This window comes from Octodon degus, unplaced genomic scaffold (assembly GCF_000260255.1).
Source record: "Octodon degus isolate 3935 unplaced genomic scaffold, OctDeg1.0 scaffold00014, whole genome shotgun sequence".
NCBI lineage: Eukaryota > Metazoa > Chordata > Mammalia > Rodentia > Octodontidae > Octodon > Octodon degus.
In genome coordinates, this window is record NW_004524590.1 from 10,796,718 (window position 1) to 10,814,152 (window position 17,435).

The window sequence follows — 17,435 nt, forward strand, 5'->3', positions numbered from 1 at the left end:
TTACTCTTCTTTCGTTGCTGGGACAAATACCCGACACCCAAAATGAAGGAAGGAAAGGTTAATTATTTAGCTCACAGTTACTGGAGGTTTCAGTCCACACTCAAACTGGCTCCAAGGCAGATTAGCACATAGCAGAGGGCAGCAGTTCATGGCTGCAGAAGGCAGCAACACAGCAAGAGGAAAAGGGAGGAGTAACAGCAACAATGGCTACAGAGAGCAAGTCTATCTCTGTCTCATGTTACATTCAGGCTATCTGCCCCAGGCTGGCTATAGCACTCACACCCATAATCCCAGCAGTACTCAGACCCATAATCCCAGCCTTGGATCATGAATTAATCACAAAGTCTAGAAGTCTGCCTCATGACTGCATGAGGCTTGGGGAGGGGGGCAACTAGACACAAACCCTAACAAATACAAATAAAACAATTTGAAAATCCCTAAGTGTAAAATAACTTCCACGCAATAATACCTTAAAAAAGAAACAAACAGAACATCAACATTCCTTTAAAAACTGGTATTTCTTGAGGCTAGTGAGATAGTTCAGCAGACTAAAGTGCCTGCTTAGGCAAGTTTACACAAGCGCAGGCACTATGGTTCCATCCCCAGCACCACATGCTCGCCAGACCCGCTCCAGGGCAGGCTGAGCCAGCCAGAGTCCAGGCATAAAGGCACATGCCTGTAATCCCAGCACTGGGGAGGCTGAAAGCAAGAGCATCACTATGAGTCCAAACTGCGTAGTGAGACCCTGTAACAACCAAATATATTTGAAAAACAAACAAAAAAAACCCTGATATTGCTTAAATAATTTTAATCTCCTTGGAAAACTTCCTTTTATTTTTCAGACAGATGGAGAAGCAATACAAATTTTAATCAAATATGCACCCCAGATCCCTCTGGCTTTAGTGGAAAAGCACTAAACCAATAACAGAATGCATTTTAGGGATACTACTGCAAAACTGTAGGTAAGATATGATGGTACTGTTAACTAACATCAAGAAAAATTTAACTCATCCCTAATAATTTCAAAGTTTTGCCCAAGCCTCACATCAGCAAGTTGAAGTTACGTAGCAACAGGACTATAATACAGCTAGAGGAGAGAGGAAAACTCAGGAATAATAATGAATGGGGAAAAAAGGCAATCCAAACAATTAGAAATGGTGTTCAGAGTTTACTGTAGCAGGTCACAAGCAGAGATCCTGATAACCAGGGCATTACAGAGGTCAGAAAAGCTGAGAGATCCTTACAACTAAGTAAAATACAATAGCAAAACATGTCTAATTTTGTGGCTCTTGGGCTGGGGAGACAGTTCAGCAGCATAAGCACCTGCCTGGCATGTATAAGGTCCTGAGTTTGATAGGACCTTGTGGTACTGCGAAAAAAACAAAATAATAATAATAGTTTTGTGGCTCTTGATACTTAAAAGCATATAGCAGAGAGGTCCAGCTGTAAAACTCAAATCCTACAATTCAAAACTAGAACTTATAACACAAAACCCAGAATAGCAGCAGAATAAACATAGATTTTGAAGACAATTTTCAAAACCTCAACCTTCCATTTTCCAGCTGTGAAAGACTGGTTAACTCTGCTTTTGAGCCTCAATTTATAAATCTGTAAAAAAGGAATACTACCATTCTCCAGACTTCCTGATGAGAGAATTACATGACATATATAATAATTTAAAACACCCTGTAGAATTCAATAAATATCAGTCTCATTCTTTTTTTCCTTGCGCTTTTCATCTAAGCTGCTGAAATAGTGGAATGTTTGACTTGGCCACAAAGTTTGAAAGGCTGGTCCAACTAGGCATTAGAAGACTTCAGGTAGAGAAAGTCAGACAGGTCATTAGTGCCAAATGCTTTATGGAAATACTAGTTCATAAAGAAGTGAAAGTACATGCCTTATAAAAGTAAAAGGACCTGAAAATCAAATTATAATTGAGCTTAAATAAATAGAATTAATTAGCTTAATTAAGTATAACCATACATTATAATGTACTGCTATATGGAAGTAAGGAAGGATAGAAGAAAGGAAGCAAGCTGGCTCTGCAGTCAAATGATCTCTGATGTATACTTTTAAAAAATAGTACAAAACATTAGTAAGATACTTTGTATGTAAAAAGACCAGGTTAAAAAGTAATCTATATTTGCATTTGCTTCTATGTGTATAAGTACTATAAAATATACAAAAATAAATCGGTTGCAATTGGAACAAGGAAAGAAAACAATGATATTGAGATGTCTCAACATATACCTTTCTGTATTACTTTGAAATCTGAATCATTATATATTACCAATACAAAGAAGGAAACAAATTCAAATTTTCAAAGTAAGTCAGATGTTTGAAAATTCTGATAATATACACTGCTACATTTAAAAACTGACATATCTATGCATATTACATATATGTATATATATGACTAATTCAGCAGCATACTTACTAGATTTTTTGATTCTCTTAAAGAGAATACAAAATAGCAAAAAAAAAAAAAAAAACCCACAAAAACATTAGAAATGATACAGAACTTCACCAAACAAAACAATAGGAATTTGACAATAATTGCTGTATTACACAATGTTGTCTTCAAATTAAGTATACTTGCTAGATTTTAAGTATCTCTAAAAAAGGACAGTAATTTCACTGAAGACAGATATGTCTCATTCAATGCTGTCCCCACACAGCCAAATGCATAGTATTCAAAGAATACATTAAACTGATTCTATCTGAGGTCACCTCTAATTCTAATTGTACTGCTAATGACTTGTCTATGGAATTCACAGTTACGAGAGAAATTCTTCATAACTGTACAATGGGAAGGCAACATATATAGTTAATAATTATATACATAATATATATAACATATATAGTTAATAATGTTAACAATGACTCCTGAATTACTCCAAATACCTACCATAAAATGGCAATAATTTGAAATGGAGGTAGGGAGTTATCCCAGATATCTACCAAAGTTCATTAATTGAGAGCATTTTTTTACTTTTTTTTTTTTTACTTTTTTTTTTTTTTTTTTTGTGGAACCAGGATTGAACTCAGACCCTTGCACTTGCCAGGGAAGCGCTTATTCCACTGAGCCATCTCCCTGGCCCCGAGAGCATTTTTTTTTTTTTTTTAGTTGTAAGTGTGTGTGTGGTTTTGCTCAACCACCCTTCAAATAACTAATTTCTTTCCCTTAATTCCAACAAATGTTAAGGTGTATGTATATTTTAAAAAAAAAATACACAAGTAGGGCTGGGGAGATAGCTTGGCGTTCTAAGTACCGGCCTGGCAAATGCAAGGACCTGGGTTTGATCCCCAGTACCCTATGCTGTGCAGGCCCCTCGACAAGCCAACCATCGAAACTGGGCATGGTGGCACCCGGCTGTAATACAGCACTGGGGAGACTGAGACAGGAGGATCACTACAAGTCTGAGCTGCACAGCAAGACCATGTACCAAATAAAAATAAATAATTTTTATAATTAAAAAAAAAACCCACAAGCACTATATGTTTTCTTGATGCTGTCCCCTAATCTTCATAACATCACTCCCTTCTTCCCTTTATGGTCATATTTAAGAATTGTCCAGTTTGTATTCTCCATATGTCTAGTTCCCTCAACTTCATTTATCACAACACTCTACTCTTAACTCTTCTGCTGTAGTAACAAACCTCACAGTAGGATACTTCATCACCTTAGCAGTGTTTCAACAATTTCCTTTGCTACCACTCCTAAGCTCCCCAGCTACATACACTTAGGAAGCTATAAGGTCTGAGCTGAGACCTGAGAAATTTATATATATATATATATATATATATATTTTTTTTTTTTTTTTGCGGAACCAGGGATTGAACTCAGGCCCTTGCGCTTGCCAGGGAAGCGCTTATCCTACTGAGCCATCTCCCTGGCCCGAAATTTATATTTTTAATCCATGTCTCATTGATTCTGTAACAGGTAGCCCACCTGAATATACTTGAAAAACAGCTAATTAAGATCATCATTAACTGTGCAACAGTCTAATTCAAAGCACTTTTGATTTTCTTTTTGAACACCTTCCTTAAATTCCCAATTTCATCATCTTCTACCATGACACACCTTTCTTTCTCTTACCACCATTCAATCTTCTTTCTTCACTTACTAAAAGGCTTAATCTTTTAATGATGATGGGTAGAACCCCAGAGGTCCTTCTCCAAACTTTACACACACTTCATAAGCAATGATAGTCACATTCACTGCTTCAGCCACCACATATACAACTTCAAATACTGTCACTTTGAATTCCAAAGTACATTTACACAGGTAGGCACAAGCTATGCAGTATAAGAGAGAAAAAGTTTGCTTCCCTTCAGACAAATTCTGCTGTTTGCACAGTAACATGTCCAAAGATACACCTTCCTGGATTTCACCTTTGTTCTCCTTTAAAAGTGAAGATAACACCTTCCTGTATTTTTTTTCTGAAGGGGGCAAATAAGTTCTCCATCCTTTAAGGAAGTCCTAACAGCATGCCCTACGGAGCCCATGCCACAAACCTCAAAGGCAGCAGGTAAGAAGACAACCAGTCTGAGGTTAGGAGGCTGATGATAAAGGGCCTGAGGATGTAGTTCAGTGTTAAGAGTGCTTGCCTAACCATGCACTGAATCCTAAATTTCTACTCTAACGTTGCAAAGGGGGTGGTGCTGGGATATATATGTATATGTATACGTATATGTATATGTATATGTATATGTATATGTATATATATGAGAGAGAAGGCTGTATGTATTAGAGTTTTACTAGAGAAATAAATATAACACAAGATATACAAACATATAAATTACAAGATTGGCTTACAATGGTCAGCCACAGAGGGTGTTTGCATGCTGGAGACCAAAGGATTCATTCAGTTCAAGGCCTGGAGCTCACTGCAGTGTTCCATGGAAATCTCTATCAGGAGGCCGATGGGTCTACAACAGAAGGCTGATGAGTCTGTGCCGGAAGGCTGAAGGATCCAAGAGAGAAGCCAAGGACCCTGAACTAGAAACCAGAAGATGACCTCCAAGCTGAAGGCGAAGACTGGAGCTCCTCCAAAGCATGGAACCGTCTTCCTTCCTCATTTCCCCTTTATATCTTCTAAGTGATGAGCTACCTTAGGGTAGCTCCTCTAACCCTAGGGTGTAGAATTGCTGAGCCAATTTAGATAAGCTTCTAAACTTCTCAACTTGTCACAATCAATCAAACCACTACATTGTATAAGTGCAAATGCTTTAAGTAACTATAAACAAATACAGAAATAATCAGATGTATGTACATATACATGTATTTCCTAGCTCTGACCTCCTGGAATGATGGTATCTTAGCAGAAATAAGCATACTTAGTACTCACACCTTAATTTCTAAATATCTCCTCCATTAGAATTCTTTGGAGAAACTGATAATTCCAGAGCTAGGACAGAAAAGTGCAAGATGAGCACAGATATTACCTTAGGAAAGGAGCCAAGTTGAACAGGTCCCCAACAGCAAAATCTGGGACTATTTGAGCATTAAAACAACATAAAGGGCTAGGGAGATAGCTCAGCGGCATAAGCGTCTGCCTGGCAAGCTCAAGGTCCTAAGTACCACAGTGTGGGCCAAAGGAAACCGGGCAACCAGGTGTGGTACAGAACCTGGGCGTGGTGGCACACACCTGTAATCTCAGCACTTGGGAGGTTCAGACAAGAGGCTCACTGCTGAGTTTGAGACCAGCCTGGAGGCTACAAAAGTGAGCACAGAGCCAGCTCAAAATGCTTAAAGAGACACTGCATTAAAAAAAATTAAAAATTACAGTACTAATAAAAATAACCAAACTGGAAAAAAAAAAAAAAAAAAAAAAAAACTTCTCTGAGTACATACTGAATTAAATCAGTGATAAATAAAGATGTTGGAGAAAAGAAAATCTTTCAGTAGAATAGTAATTTATTAATACATGCAGATGTCAACATTCAGAGTGTTGGTTACTCAGACAGGAGTCATCAGTGGGCCCAAATGATGGTATTTAAAATTTTTTATAAGAAATATTGGCAGGCCTGGTCTTTTGTACCTCCTCACCTAACAGTTACCAATGACAAAAAGAAAATGGAGGTGAGGATGTGGCTTAGTAGCCTGGCATGTGCAAAGCCCTAGATATGATCCCCAGAACCACAAATGGTAGAAACAGAAAAAGAAAAAAAGAAACAAGGATGACTTCACAGTAGAGAAACCCCGGGAACATGAACTAATAAGCTCTTCAAGGTTAAATATCACCAAAGGTAGGACAACTCTGTATGTCTCCTGCTGAGGCACTAAGAATAGCACATCTATGATATTCCTGCCAACAATGCACTCAGTCTGCATGTGAGCAATCTTTAGATATGTAGAGGGACATGTTATAGAATAAAAGGAACTGCACTGTGTAAAAACTGTTATGAAGGACAGGGGAATACTGAGAAATTGTTTCAAGTTCCAAAGAATTTTTTAAAATGACAATTAAATGCAACATATGAGCATAAACTGGATCCAAAACCAAGATATAAAGACAGAGACTGTGGGGATAGTTGGAAAAATTTGAATGGCAGCTGGAACTGAAGTTAGTGTTGTATTAATGTTGATTTCTGATTTGGTAGTTATATCCATGTTTTGGCAAATACACACTAAAATAAAAGTGATGGCCATCATGTCTACAAATGCTCTCAAATGGTTCAGAAAAAGTCTGACACTACAAATAATATATTCTCTTGAAATGAGGAAGGGATGAAAAATGAAGCACCAGAAATGAGTTGATTATGTAGTTTCATTGAAATTTGATAATCCATTTATATACAGCACAAAGAGAAAAAGGGTCAAACGCAATGCTAAGGAATCTCTAGACATATGAAAAGATACTCATATGAGGAATGCTTAACTTTTAAAAGTTATTATAGTAAAAGATACAATGTCATTAATCCCTTTCAAAATACTCTCCCTCACTGCAAACACATCCCATTGTTCTTGCCACTTTCTGAAGCATTTCTGGAAATCCTGCTTCATGAGTGACTTGAAGAGATGTGATCAGAAATGGAGTGAATGCTGCTGCCAAGTGCCATCCTTTCTGGCTTTTCCCCAATGTCAAAATGATCATGAAAGGTAACTCTATTCAGTACACAATTCAAAGGTAGCACAACTAACGACAGAAAAGAGCACTTCTAAATCTGCTTCAGAAAGTAGCAAGAATAAATAGATCAGTGTTTTTGAAATGAGTATTAAGAGGGGGACTAAAGGTAGTATGACTTTTACTGTACAGTAGTACATTTTTAAAAATTTGAAACACTCACCATATTTTTCCATCATACTTTCCTCTTTTCCACATATCTAAACAGATTCTGAGTGCTAAGTTTTCAGTTCTACTCTATTTATTTCCCCTATTTCTAGCTCTTTATCACTTCACCTGGGTCACTCCAACAGAATCCTTACTTGATCCCCTGCTCCATCTCTAACCTTATTCTTGTACTTCTTCATATCCTTGCATTACTCAGGCGTTACTTTTCAAAATTTTCACTTAATCTTATCCCTTTATTCAAATACCTACAAATTGCTCCCTAATGTTAATGTTAATTTCCCAGGCAGGATCCTGAAAAGGTATGTTACACACATACATACAGATATTCAAACACAGAAAACAGTAGTAAAGTACTGGGGAGAAGGAAGAGCAAGAGGGAAATTTTAATCTGATTTTCTTTACACTTACTTAAGGCTTGGTGTTCACTATATTTTTAGATTAGAGATGCCAGGGTGAATGGGTAAACTTTCCAACAGTTGGAGATTCTAAAACTGCTTTTCTCCAAGTTGGTACCAAAAACATGGTAACTTTTAACACACTGAAATAAACCAAGGAAACTAATACCAAAAGAAGTCATCCTAAAGGCTCTGATATGCCCGTGGATCTTAATATGATCCTGCTCACTGCACAAACACAAGAAGCTTCTGCTACCATCGCTAACACACATGCACACATACAAGCAAAGATTCACATAGAAGCAGATACTCAATGCACCCAGGGACAGAGACATAAAACAACTTACATTTCTCTAAACTATGCACCCTTTCATACTTGTGCCTGCTGTACACACAGTTCTCGCTACCCAGATCAATTCCAATTCACCTGCTAAGATCATACTCAAATGCCACTTCTCATTTCCCCCAGATATTATACTGTCACTGTGAACTGTTTGTTGACATGTTACCACTCTAGAATTTGAGCTCAAGACAAAAATTATACCTATTTATCTTTATATGTGAATACTTTATCCCATTATATGTGAATACTTAATTAGATGTAAGAGAATATTGCCATTATAGCAAATAAATAAATACTTTTAAATATACATTAATCAGGGGCCTGGCCCTAGCTCAGTTCTTTAAGTGGCTGCTTCCACAAAGCTGTCAGCCTCAGGTTGCTGTAGTTCGATCCCCACAATACTCCAGCCAGCCAAACCAGCCTTGAGGCATTCGGAGCAAAAAATATATATATACATTAATCAAGTAGACCAAAACAATACCACCCACCTTACGTACTTGTATAAAAGAGAGATTCTGGCATAACCCTGGACAATTATCTCAGCCTTCCAGTTTTAAACTAAGGAAATAAGCAAAATAAAAATATTTACCAAGAGGTAAATGAATAAACCAGTTATCAGTAAATCGGCTGTTTTCAGCAATCATGTAAAATATTTAGAAACATTACAATGAGAAAACCAGCGATATCAGCTTACTAATCATATCTTCTTTTTAAAAAGACAGTGATAGGTGTTTTATATATCTTTATCCTCACAACAATTCAAGGCCAAGTGGTTCAGAGGTCATATAATATATCCAACATCTTTGTAACCAGATTCCAACCTGACTTGTCTGACTTGACAATCTGTGGTATTTTCTCTACATTGTAAGCCTCCACTATATATTTTCAATATATTTATACTCAATTTGTATCTTGGCCACACAACTTTAACAACAATATTAACAACAAAAAGATAATTGACTTGAAGGAAACAAAATGTCTATCAGAATGGTGATTAAGGGTAAATGTTATAAGTACTTAACATTTTTAAAAAAAATCTAACTTAAAAACAAAATTCCTAAACAAAGAGCTAAACTCAGGAGGCAACTCTAAAGAAACAATTCTTGTTTTTCTTATATTAAATAGGTATCACAAAAAAAGGGGGGGAGGAAAAAGGATGTACTAAACTATACCTGAACAAGCATACTTGTTTTATTTTCAATCTTTTACTTATTTGGTACATGGTCTTGCTATGCAGCTCGGACTTGTAGTAATCCTCCTGTCTTGGCCTCCTAGGGCTGGGATTACAGGTGTATGCCACCATACCCAGTTTCAGGGCTGGCATAGCGTGCGTGCCCTAGGGTTCTGGGGCCAACATGGCATGTAGTACTGGGGATCGAACCTGAGTCCTTGTGCTTGCTAGGTAGACACTTAGACAGCACAGAGCTATCTCCCCAATGCATTCTAACCTCTGGGTACTTGTTACCAGGTCTCAATGCCTGATTATTATGGCTGGATTAATAAGATTCTTCTAGAAAAGCTTAAATTTTGAGGTAGACTTGAAGAGAAAGTACACTGATTAAAGTTAGAAATGTTTAAGCCGAGGAAACAAGGATGGAGGGAAAACAAAAATGTTATTTTATCTTTATTTTTTATTTTTACAACTAATTCAATTCAGCCTTGAAACTTTTAATAACAAAACAGCAGCAATGGGGCTGGAGAGATGGCTCAGTGGTCTAAAGCACCTACTTGGAACAAGTTTGGCAAAGCACAGGGACTGCGGTTCAATCTCCCAGCACCACATGCTAGCCAGCCGCGCACCCTGGTGGGCTGAGCTGGCCACACACACACACACACACACACACACACACAATGTTAAAATTAAAAAAAAATTTAAAAAAAATTTAAAAAAAAACCAGCAGCAATTTAAAGCACAAAGGAAAATTCAAGTGAAGGGAATTAGGGCACAGACCTTCTCAAAGAGCAATTTTGCAGGGGGGCTTAAAAAACAACTTTCCATTTTTACATGTCATCTAATAATGAATCAATATGGGACATGGATTAAAATTCACCATTTCTCCCCTTTTCAAATAACTACTGAATTATGTTTATGATGAAATATGACCTACAGTAAAAAAAAAAAAAAATAGAATACACCATCAATACTTTGGGAGCCTCCTCATCCCTCTTCCAAGTTTACAACCCCCACCATTAATTACCTTGAATTGTATTAACCATTCCTTTAGTTTTTATACTTCTGTCTTATTTACCTGTCCCTTAAATAAGTCAAACTACTTTAAAAACTCAGTATGTTGGCTGGGGGGCGGGGGGGGGGGGAGCTTGGCGGCCTAAGTGCCCCCCGGGCAACCAAAAGGACCCAAGTTTCATCCCTGGTACTGCATGCCCTGTGGGCCCTGGAACTACAGGAGTGCTGTGCCAGCCACTGAAACCGGAGGTAGTAGCACATATCTGTAATCCCAGTCTTGGGGAGGCTGAGACAGGAGGATCACTACGAATCCAAACTGTATTGGGAGACTCTGTATCCAAAAACAACAACAACAAGAAACAAACACCCTCAGTGTCTGCTTTGAGAAAAAGCTAGAATTAGAAGTAGTGAAATGAAATTGGAAAGTCCTCAAGGCCCAGCAGGTAAATTAGGGACTGATTTGATAAGCACCAGAGAACTATGTTTTAACTAGGAAAGTGGCACACTAAAACAAGTCTTTAAAGATACAAACTTCGCTATATTGCAGCTCAAGAACTAAATAACCTGTCTCAAAGTCATGCACAAAGCTGCAGAAGACTACATAATGCCAGAACTCAGATTCTGCAAGAAATAAGATCCAAAGCCACACTGCCCAGTATTGTACTTATCAGCCACAATGGGGTATAAATTTAAAATTATTAAAATTAATACAAGGGAAAAAAATTAATACAAGGTCTGGCAAGATAGTTCAGGGGACTAAGTGCCTGCTTAGGCAAGCGCGGAGAAGGGTGTTCGATCCCTGGCAGCACAGGCAGCACCGGCCCCACCCAGGGTGCACTGAGCCAGGCATGGTGGCGCAGGCCTGTAACCCCAGCACTGGAGAGGCTGAAAGGAGGATCACCAAAATCCGGGCTGTGTAGTAAGACCCTGTACCAAATACATACAAATAAATATTAAAAAAATAAAATTAATAGTTTTCATACACACATTAGTCATATTTCAAGTATTTCATAGCCACATATGGTTAATGGTTACCATATCTAGGAGTGCACATAAAAAAGATTTCTACATGAATTATAACTCAGTAAAGCTAGAAAGGACAATTATTTCTATTACTGCAGAACATTTAACTGCACAGCACTCACCTAAAGAATAAGCTTGAGAGTCACACATAGTTTGATTTCTACTTACCAGGGCAACTTTGCATGAGCTAATTTTTCTTAGCTTCTGTTTCTGAGGTATGTTGGGAGGGACAAGGTATTAATAATACCTATCACACAAAGTATACCTGATGATCAAGGGATAACATAAAAAATTCCCTGTATATAATGCATGGCACTTAACAAGATAATAAATAATAATACTCTTCCTGTCTGGATCCTTTTTTCTTTCTACCACTTTTTATAAACTCCTTTGTTAAAAGGTACAAGCACAATAACTCATCCACATTAACATCATTTCCTCAAGATAGTTCACAGTATACAATTCTCATTCTGTTCTTATTAATTTCTTTACCTCTCTCTCAGTGTTTCTACTTGGAGTAATGAAATGAAGAATGAATGTGAGGGAAAAATATCTTTAATAAAGAGTATAGTAAATGTCTCCATTTCTTTCTCCATTTCATTATATATCTTACTATACTGACTTCTCACGTAAAGGATATGAAACATTATGCTATCCCTAGACAACTGAATTTCTCCGCACCATTAAAGAAAATTCTACAGAACTTCTACTTTATATTTCTTCTCACCATCTGTACTAATTGAATATTAAAAGAAGAAACAATAACACTTTCCTTTCTGCAGTGCTTTCTTGGAAAACAATAAAAAGATTTCCAGAATACTAAACCAATCCTCAATTCTTCACTATTTATTCTAGTGAACAGGTAAACCGCAGTTTCATTTCATTTTGTTTTGTTTTTTGAGACAGAGTCTTGCTACCTAGTTCAGGCTGGCTTTGAACTCACTACATGGCCCAGGATGGCCTCAAACTTGCTGCAGTCCCCCTGTCTCAACCCCGAGTGCTGGAATTATAGGCAGGTCCCATCAAGCCCAGCTGTAGACTCAAATTTTATGTGCCTGGCCTAAAGTACATAAACTACATGCAATGATCCAGAAAAACAACAGTATTCAATTCAGTCCATACCCAGCACATTTCTACTGATAACCAGATTTTACTTACAGCAATAATTTATATTACCTCAAATCACACACATATTCTTAATGAGTTCACTGATTTTGTATTTCTAATAACAAAGAATTCAACCAGAACTTCTAACCACTTGCCTTTAAACATCAGACAAGTTAGAATTTGCACCTATTTTTAAAGAGTGTTCTTATTTAAAAACAATCATGTTAACCCTCAGAGGAGAAAAAACTGGTTTACTTTGTTCCTTGAACATAAGTTACAGAAAACATGACCACTGTCCCCCACTTTTGAGTTTAGGTCATAAATAAATATAAACCAGTAACACTAAACTGTCACTTAAGAACTAATTATATTTAATGGACAAAACTACAATATTTGAACAAATGTACAGACCATAGAGTTTAATAAGATTTGATAACAGTCATATAAGTTCAAAACAAAACAAAACCACAGAAAAACCTGAAGTTTTTATTACTATGACACATTAACTGCTTTATCAATTAAAAAAACAAGTTAAAATCTTTGACTGAACTGATGAAATATGAGATTTGAAGTACTGTAATTTTTAAAAAATTCCTTCAATAATAATGAAGTATACAATGGTCACAGAAGAGTTCAAATGAATTTTCTTGAGGCTGCATTCTAAGTACATCGACCCAGAAACTATTTTTAGCAAGTGTGTCCAATCAATGCTGGTTTTATGCCTAGCCTAAATTAGAAATTAGGTGTCATACATTTAAAGTAACAATGTTACTAGGGACAATTTAAAGATATTCAATTAGGTCATTAAAAAACACACACACACACACACAAATTTGACAATTCATCCATAATAGCCAGAAGCTATTAGGAAACAGGCAATTAGAAAGTCATATTCTCATCCATTATTACTTTTGAGGAATCCATGATTTTCTAACTTAATAAATTTGAACCTACTTGTTAATATGAAGAAACACTATAATGTCACCTTGTGTGTTAAAAACTGCTGCCACATGCTTAAAACAAATTAGCTCAATCACAAATTTTACCGTATAACAAAAAAGCCCATGGTGCTCTGATAAATCATTCAGGATCATGGTTTTATGGGACCATGCACTTGCGTCAAGACAAAATATACAAGGATATGTGTGCCACAAAAATTGCAGAAACCCAGAAATAGCTTTTGTGGTAATTGGAGCAGAAATTTATTCTGACAAAAAACGCTGCTGTCCACAGAATCACTGAACTCCTTTATTATGAGTTAGTAGACCAGCTCTGTAAAATAGCTTTTTTTCTTTCCCAAAGTTTTGTTAAAATTCAGTTGTATTTATATTCTTCGAATTTAAAATTTAACTAGTATATTCAGCTCTTTTCTATTAAGTACACTTTGGGCTTGTTCTGAATAATTATTTAAGGTCATACCCTCCCCCCTGGAAAAAGGAAAAACAATTTTTCCCTTGAGGCACATTAAGATTCAGAAAAATGCCCTGGTTTTTATTGTTCCAGTCTTCCTCACACGCAAATCGTCTTTTACAGGTCGGTCACACTGACTTTTTGGTTTTTTTCTCCATAGACATGTTTTAAATGTGACCAATGTGCTGTGCTGTTTTAACTGGGCCCAAGATCTGCTCACAAAACTTAAAAGTTCTTATTCGAAAAGTAGCTGGTATATTGCAGATATCACAGGTCCTCCCAGAACAAGCAAATCGTCCTAGTGCACACTGATAGCACTCTATGATGCAAGCCCAAGTCTACCATCCCAAGTTTCGCAGAAACACACACAAATTGATATCTAGAACTATACACTGTTTCATTTAAGGACGCCTTAGGAAATACATCGTTACATCTATTTACCCTAACATAACTCATTTTTAACCCAACTACAGATTCCAGCACACAAGTATATACCAGTACAATCAAGCATAAGGGGCTTAAAACTTCAAAGGGAAGGACTACGAGTTGGTGCCGCATGCAAGCAGCACTCATACAAGCCAATGGGGCAGGGGCCCACCAGCAGTGGGAAACAACGTTCTAAACCTTACCTAGAGCGTAGGGACCTCGGAACCTTCCATCTCGGAACCGAGTCCATCCCTTGTTCTTCGCTCACCCACAGCGGAGATTTCAACCATAACCCCTGGAAGCCGCAAGAGCTGAGGTCCCAGAACGGCGAGGGCGCCGGCCCGGGTTCCTCCCCGCGACTCCGCGCCCCGGGCGGGCCCCACCTGGCTCACCTCCCACGAGGCGCACACGCCCCAGGGAAGACCTCGGACCCTCGGGGAGGGCCGAGACGCGGCGGGCACCCGAGCGCCTCTTACCTTCGTGTCACAGCCGCGTCCTCTCGGCTGGAGAAGAAGCCAGGAGGCCCGGGCACGCCGGGAAGAGGCGCGTCCGCCGCGCCACTCCGGGGGACTCCCTCAGCGCCCCCCGAGCAGCCGCCGCAGGGGCCGCGCCACGGCCCCGAGCCGCCAGCACCACCTCATACTGCGGGGCTGCCGCGGGCCAGCGCGCCGGGAGGCGGGCAGCCGGCGCCCGCTCCCACCTCCCGGCCGCGATGAGATAATCCACACCCCCAAAGTGCCGCGGGGGAGGGGAGCGCGGGGCTGGGGACCTGGCCCCAAACCTCGGACCCTTCGGTCCAAGCCAAATTTCTCTCCGCCCCAGCTCAGGCCCAATTTCTAAGGATTCTGGAGTCCTGGGAGAACAATGTAGGGGGGCCGCGAGGAGGGGGAAGGAGCGCGGCGCGGCGCGAGAGGGCTGGCAATCCTGGGCAGCGCCTGTGTGTGAGAGTGCAAGAGGCGCTCAGTCACCCCCCTCCTCCTCCTCCTCCTCCTCCTCCTCCTCCTTCTCCTCCTCCTCCGTCTCCTCCTCCTTCCTCACGCACACCCCGTCTCCTAGGCCGCAGCATAGCAACCGAACATGGCGGCTGCGCAAGCGTGGCCAGTCAGCGGCCAGGACCGCGGCGACAGCGGCAGGAGGCGGTCTCGCGAGAGGCGAGGCCACGCCCCTTCCACTCTAGAGGTGGAAAAGAAGTTGCACCAACCCAGACGCCGAGGGAAGCGCAGGTGTGAGATAGGCCGGGCTTGGGAAGGCTGCGAAGATGGGCTGGAGGAGGGGTGTAGCGACACGGCCCCGCCCCCTAGCCGCGCCACGATTGGTTGCTTGGATTGTGGCCCACCCCACGCTGCACTACGGACCTGAGGAACCGGCTGGGCGCGGGTGGGCGAGAAATTAACTGGTGAAGGGGGACTCCAGCTTCCTTGACACCCGGTCTTCCCACCTCAGTGCGAATAGAGGACTTAGGCTTTGCGGTGCCGTTTTGAGTCATTTCCTGTCGAGGCTCCAAAACAAAGCTGAACAGCGTTCCATCATAGAAGAAACACTCAGGGCCCTTCTCTGTGCCAGGAACAGTGTGCTTTTTAAAATTAAATCACTCAGATAACAAATATGTATTTGACATTATCATGCCAAAGGTTTTATGTAGGTGCGTGCTAACGTTTCACTCTATTACAATCCTCTTCTCTTAACTTTCACCTATCATCTGTCGATTGCCACTCATTCAGCAAAAGGTCCAGTGGGAATTCCACCACAAGTAATTTATTCCTTGATGCTGATATCACTAGTTCTATACTTTGCTCTTTTTTTTCTTTTTTTTTTTTTTTTTGCGGAACCGGGCATTGAGCTCATTCTACTGAGCCATCTCCCTCGCCCCTCCTTTCATTCTTATCAGTGTGTATTTTATAAGCCCTGTGTGGGTCTTGCCACTACTTCAAGGTCGATTCGTTGTGGCTTCTGGAGGAAAAGGACGTCTCCTTTGCATCCTCTGTAATGTTTTCATCCTCTGTGATGTCTAACGACACTGCCTGATTAAAATATAATAAATTGAGAGAATATAAGAAAAAAGAAGGAAATTCTTGAATCTCTCCAATGGGTAGAATTCTAGAAGATAGGTGAAATAGAGCAGAGTCTTCCTCAACTTCTAGATCTCCTAGTTTTCCGTCTCGGGTGACATGAGCCTTGTAATTAGTCTCCTAAGTAGTCTTCCTATTTTCAAACCGTCTGCCTCCAGCCCATTCTTCCCATCCCATTTATAAACCACAGTGACCTTTATAAAATATAAATCGGTCTCTTAATCTAAGTACATCTAGAGTCTCAACATTTGGTGAGGGCTGAAAGGGAACATTCTTTGTTTTGGGAAACTCCTCAGGATGAGCTCTTAAGATAAACAAATGTGAGCTTCATGACGTCCACTTCTCTTGAAAGCAAGACTGCGAAGAAACTTTTTTAAAAACTGAAATAGCTGGGTGTGGTGGTGCTTGCCTGTCGTCCCAGCTACTCCGGAGGGTGAGGCTGAAGGACCAGTCGGGTGCCTAAATGTGAGACCACCCTGGGCAACACAGGGAGGTACAGTTCGCATACTGCAAAGTTCACTCATTAAAGAGTTTAGGGCTTTTTAAAATATATTCACAAAGTTGTACAATCATTACCACCGTCAAATTTCACCTCAAAAACTCTTAAATGCTAATTACTACTGCTAATTCCCCTTCCCAAAGAAATTCCGCAACTATTAGCTGTCACACTCTGTTCCCTTCTCCCTCGCCCCCAGCAATCACTAATATGTTTTCTGTTTTTATAAATTTGCCTACTCCACATATTTCTTGTGAATAAAATCATACCATATGTAGTCTTTTGTGGCTGGTGTAAAACTACACACACGATTTTCTGAATAGCTCTTTGGGGAAGTCATCAGGACAGGTCTTTGAGTGTCACTAATACTCTCCATTATTCCTATCAAAATCTGAGTTCATCTTAAATGTTCCCTCCAGCATCTCTGCAAAGAATAGAATGAATGACAGTTTTAAAAGGAAAAAAAGGGACCATTAGACTGTGCCCCATCACCACATGGGCTCATTGAAAACTGAATTAGAAAATAAGTGAGTGCTTCTCAAAGTTTAGTGTGCATATCTATCACCTGAGCATTTTGTTAAAATATAGGTTCTAATCCATTACATTTGGGATGGGACCTGAAACTGCAGTTCATATAAGCCTCTGAGGTGTAGAGCTAACTCTTAAACTGAAGGAAATATATA

General features: G+C 39.6%; 1 protein-coding gene across 4 annotated transcripts in view; it reads right to left on the reverse strand.

The window, feature by feature from the left end:
• Ptpn4 (protein tyrosine phosphatase, non-receptor type 4) overlaps window positions 1–15,411 on the reverse strand; it is a 221,200-nt gene extending 205,789 nt beyond the window's left edge. For 2 of the 4 annotated variants that reach the window (XM_023709705.1, XM_023709700.1), the window contains exon 1: window positions 14,664–15,246. The gene's annotated coding sequence lies outside the window, so the exon portion shown is untranslated. Of the gene's footprint in view, window positions 1–14,663 lie in introns of all 4 variants that reach the window. The other 2 variants (XM_004626351.1, XM_023709706.1) reach the window with 2 other exon arrangements.
• Window positions 15,412–17,435: the final 2,024 nt, after the last annotated feature.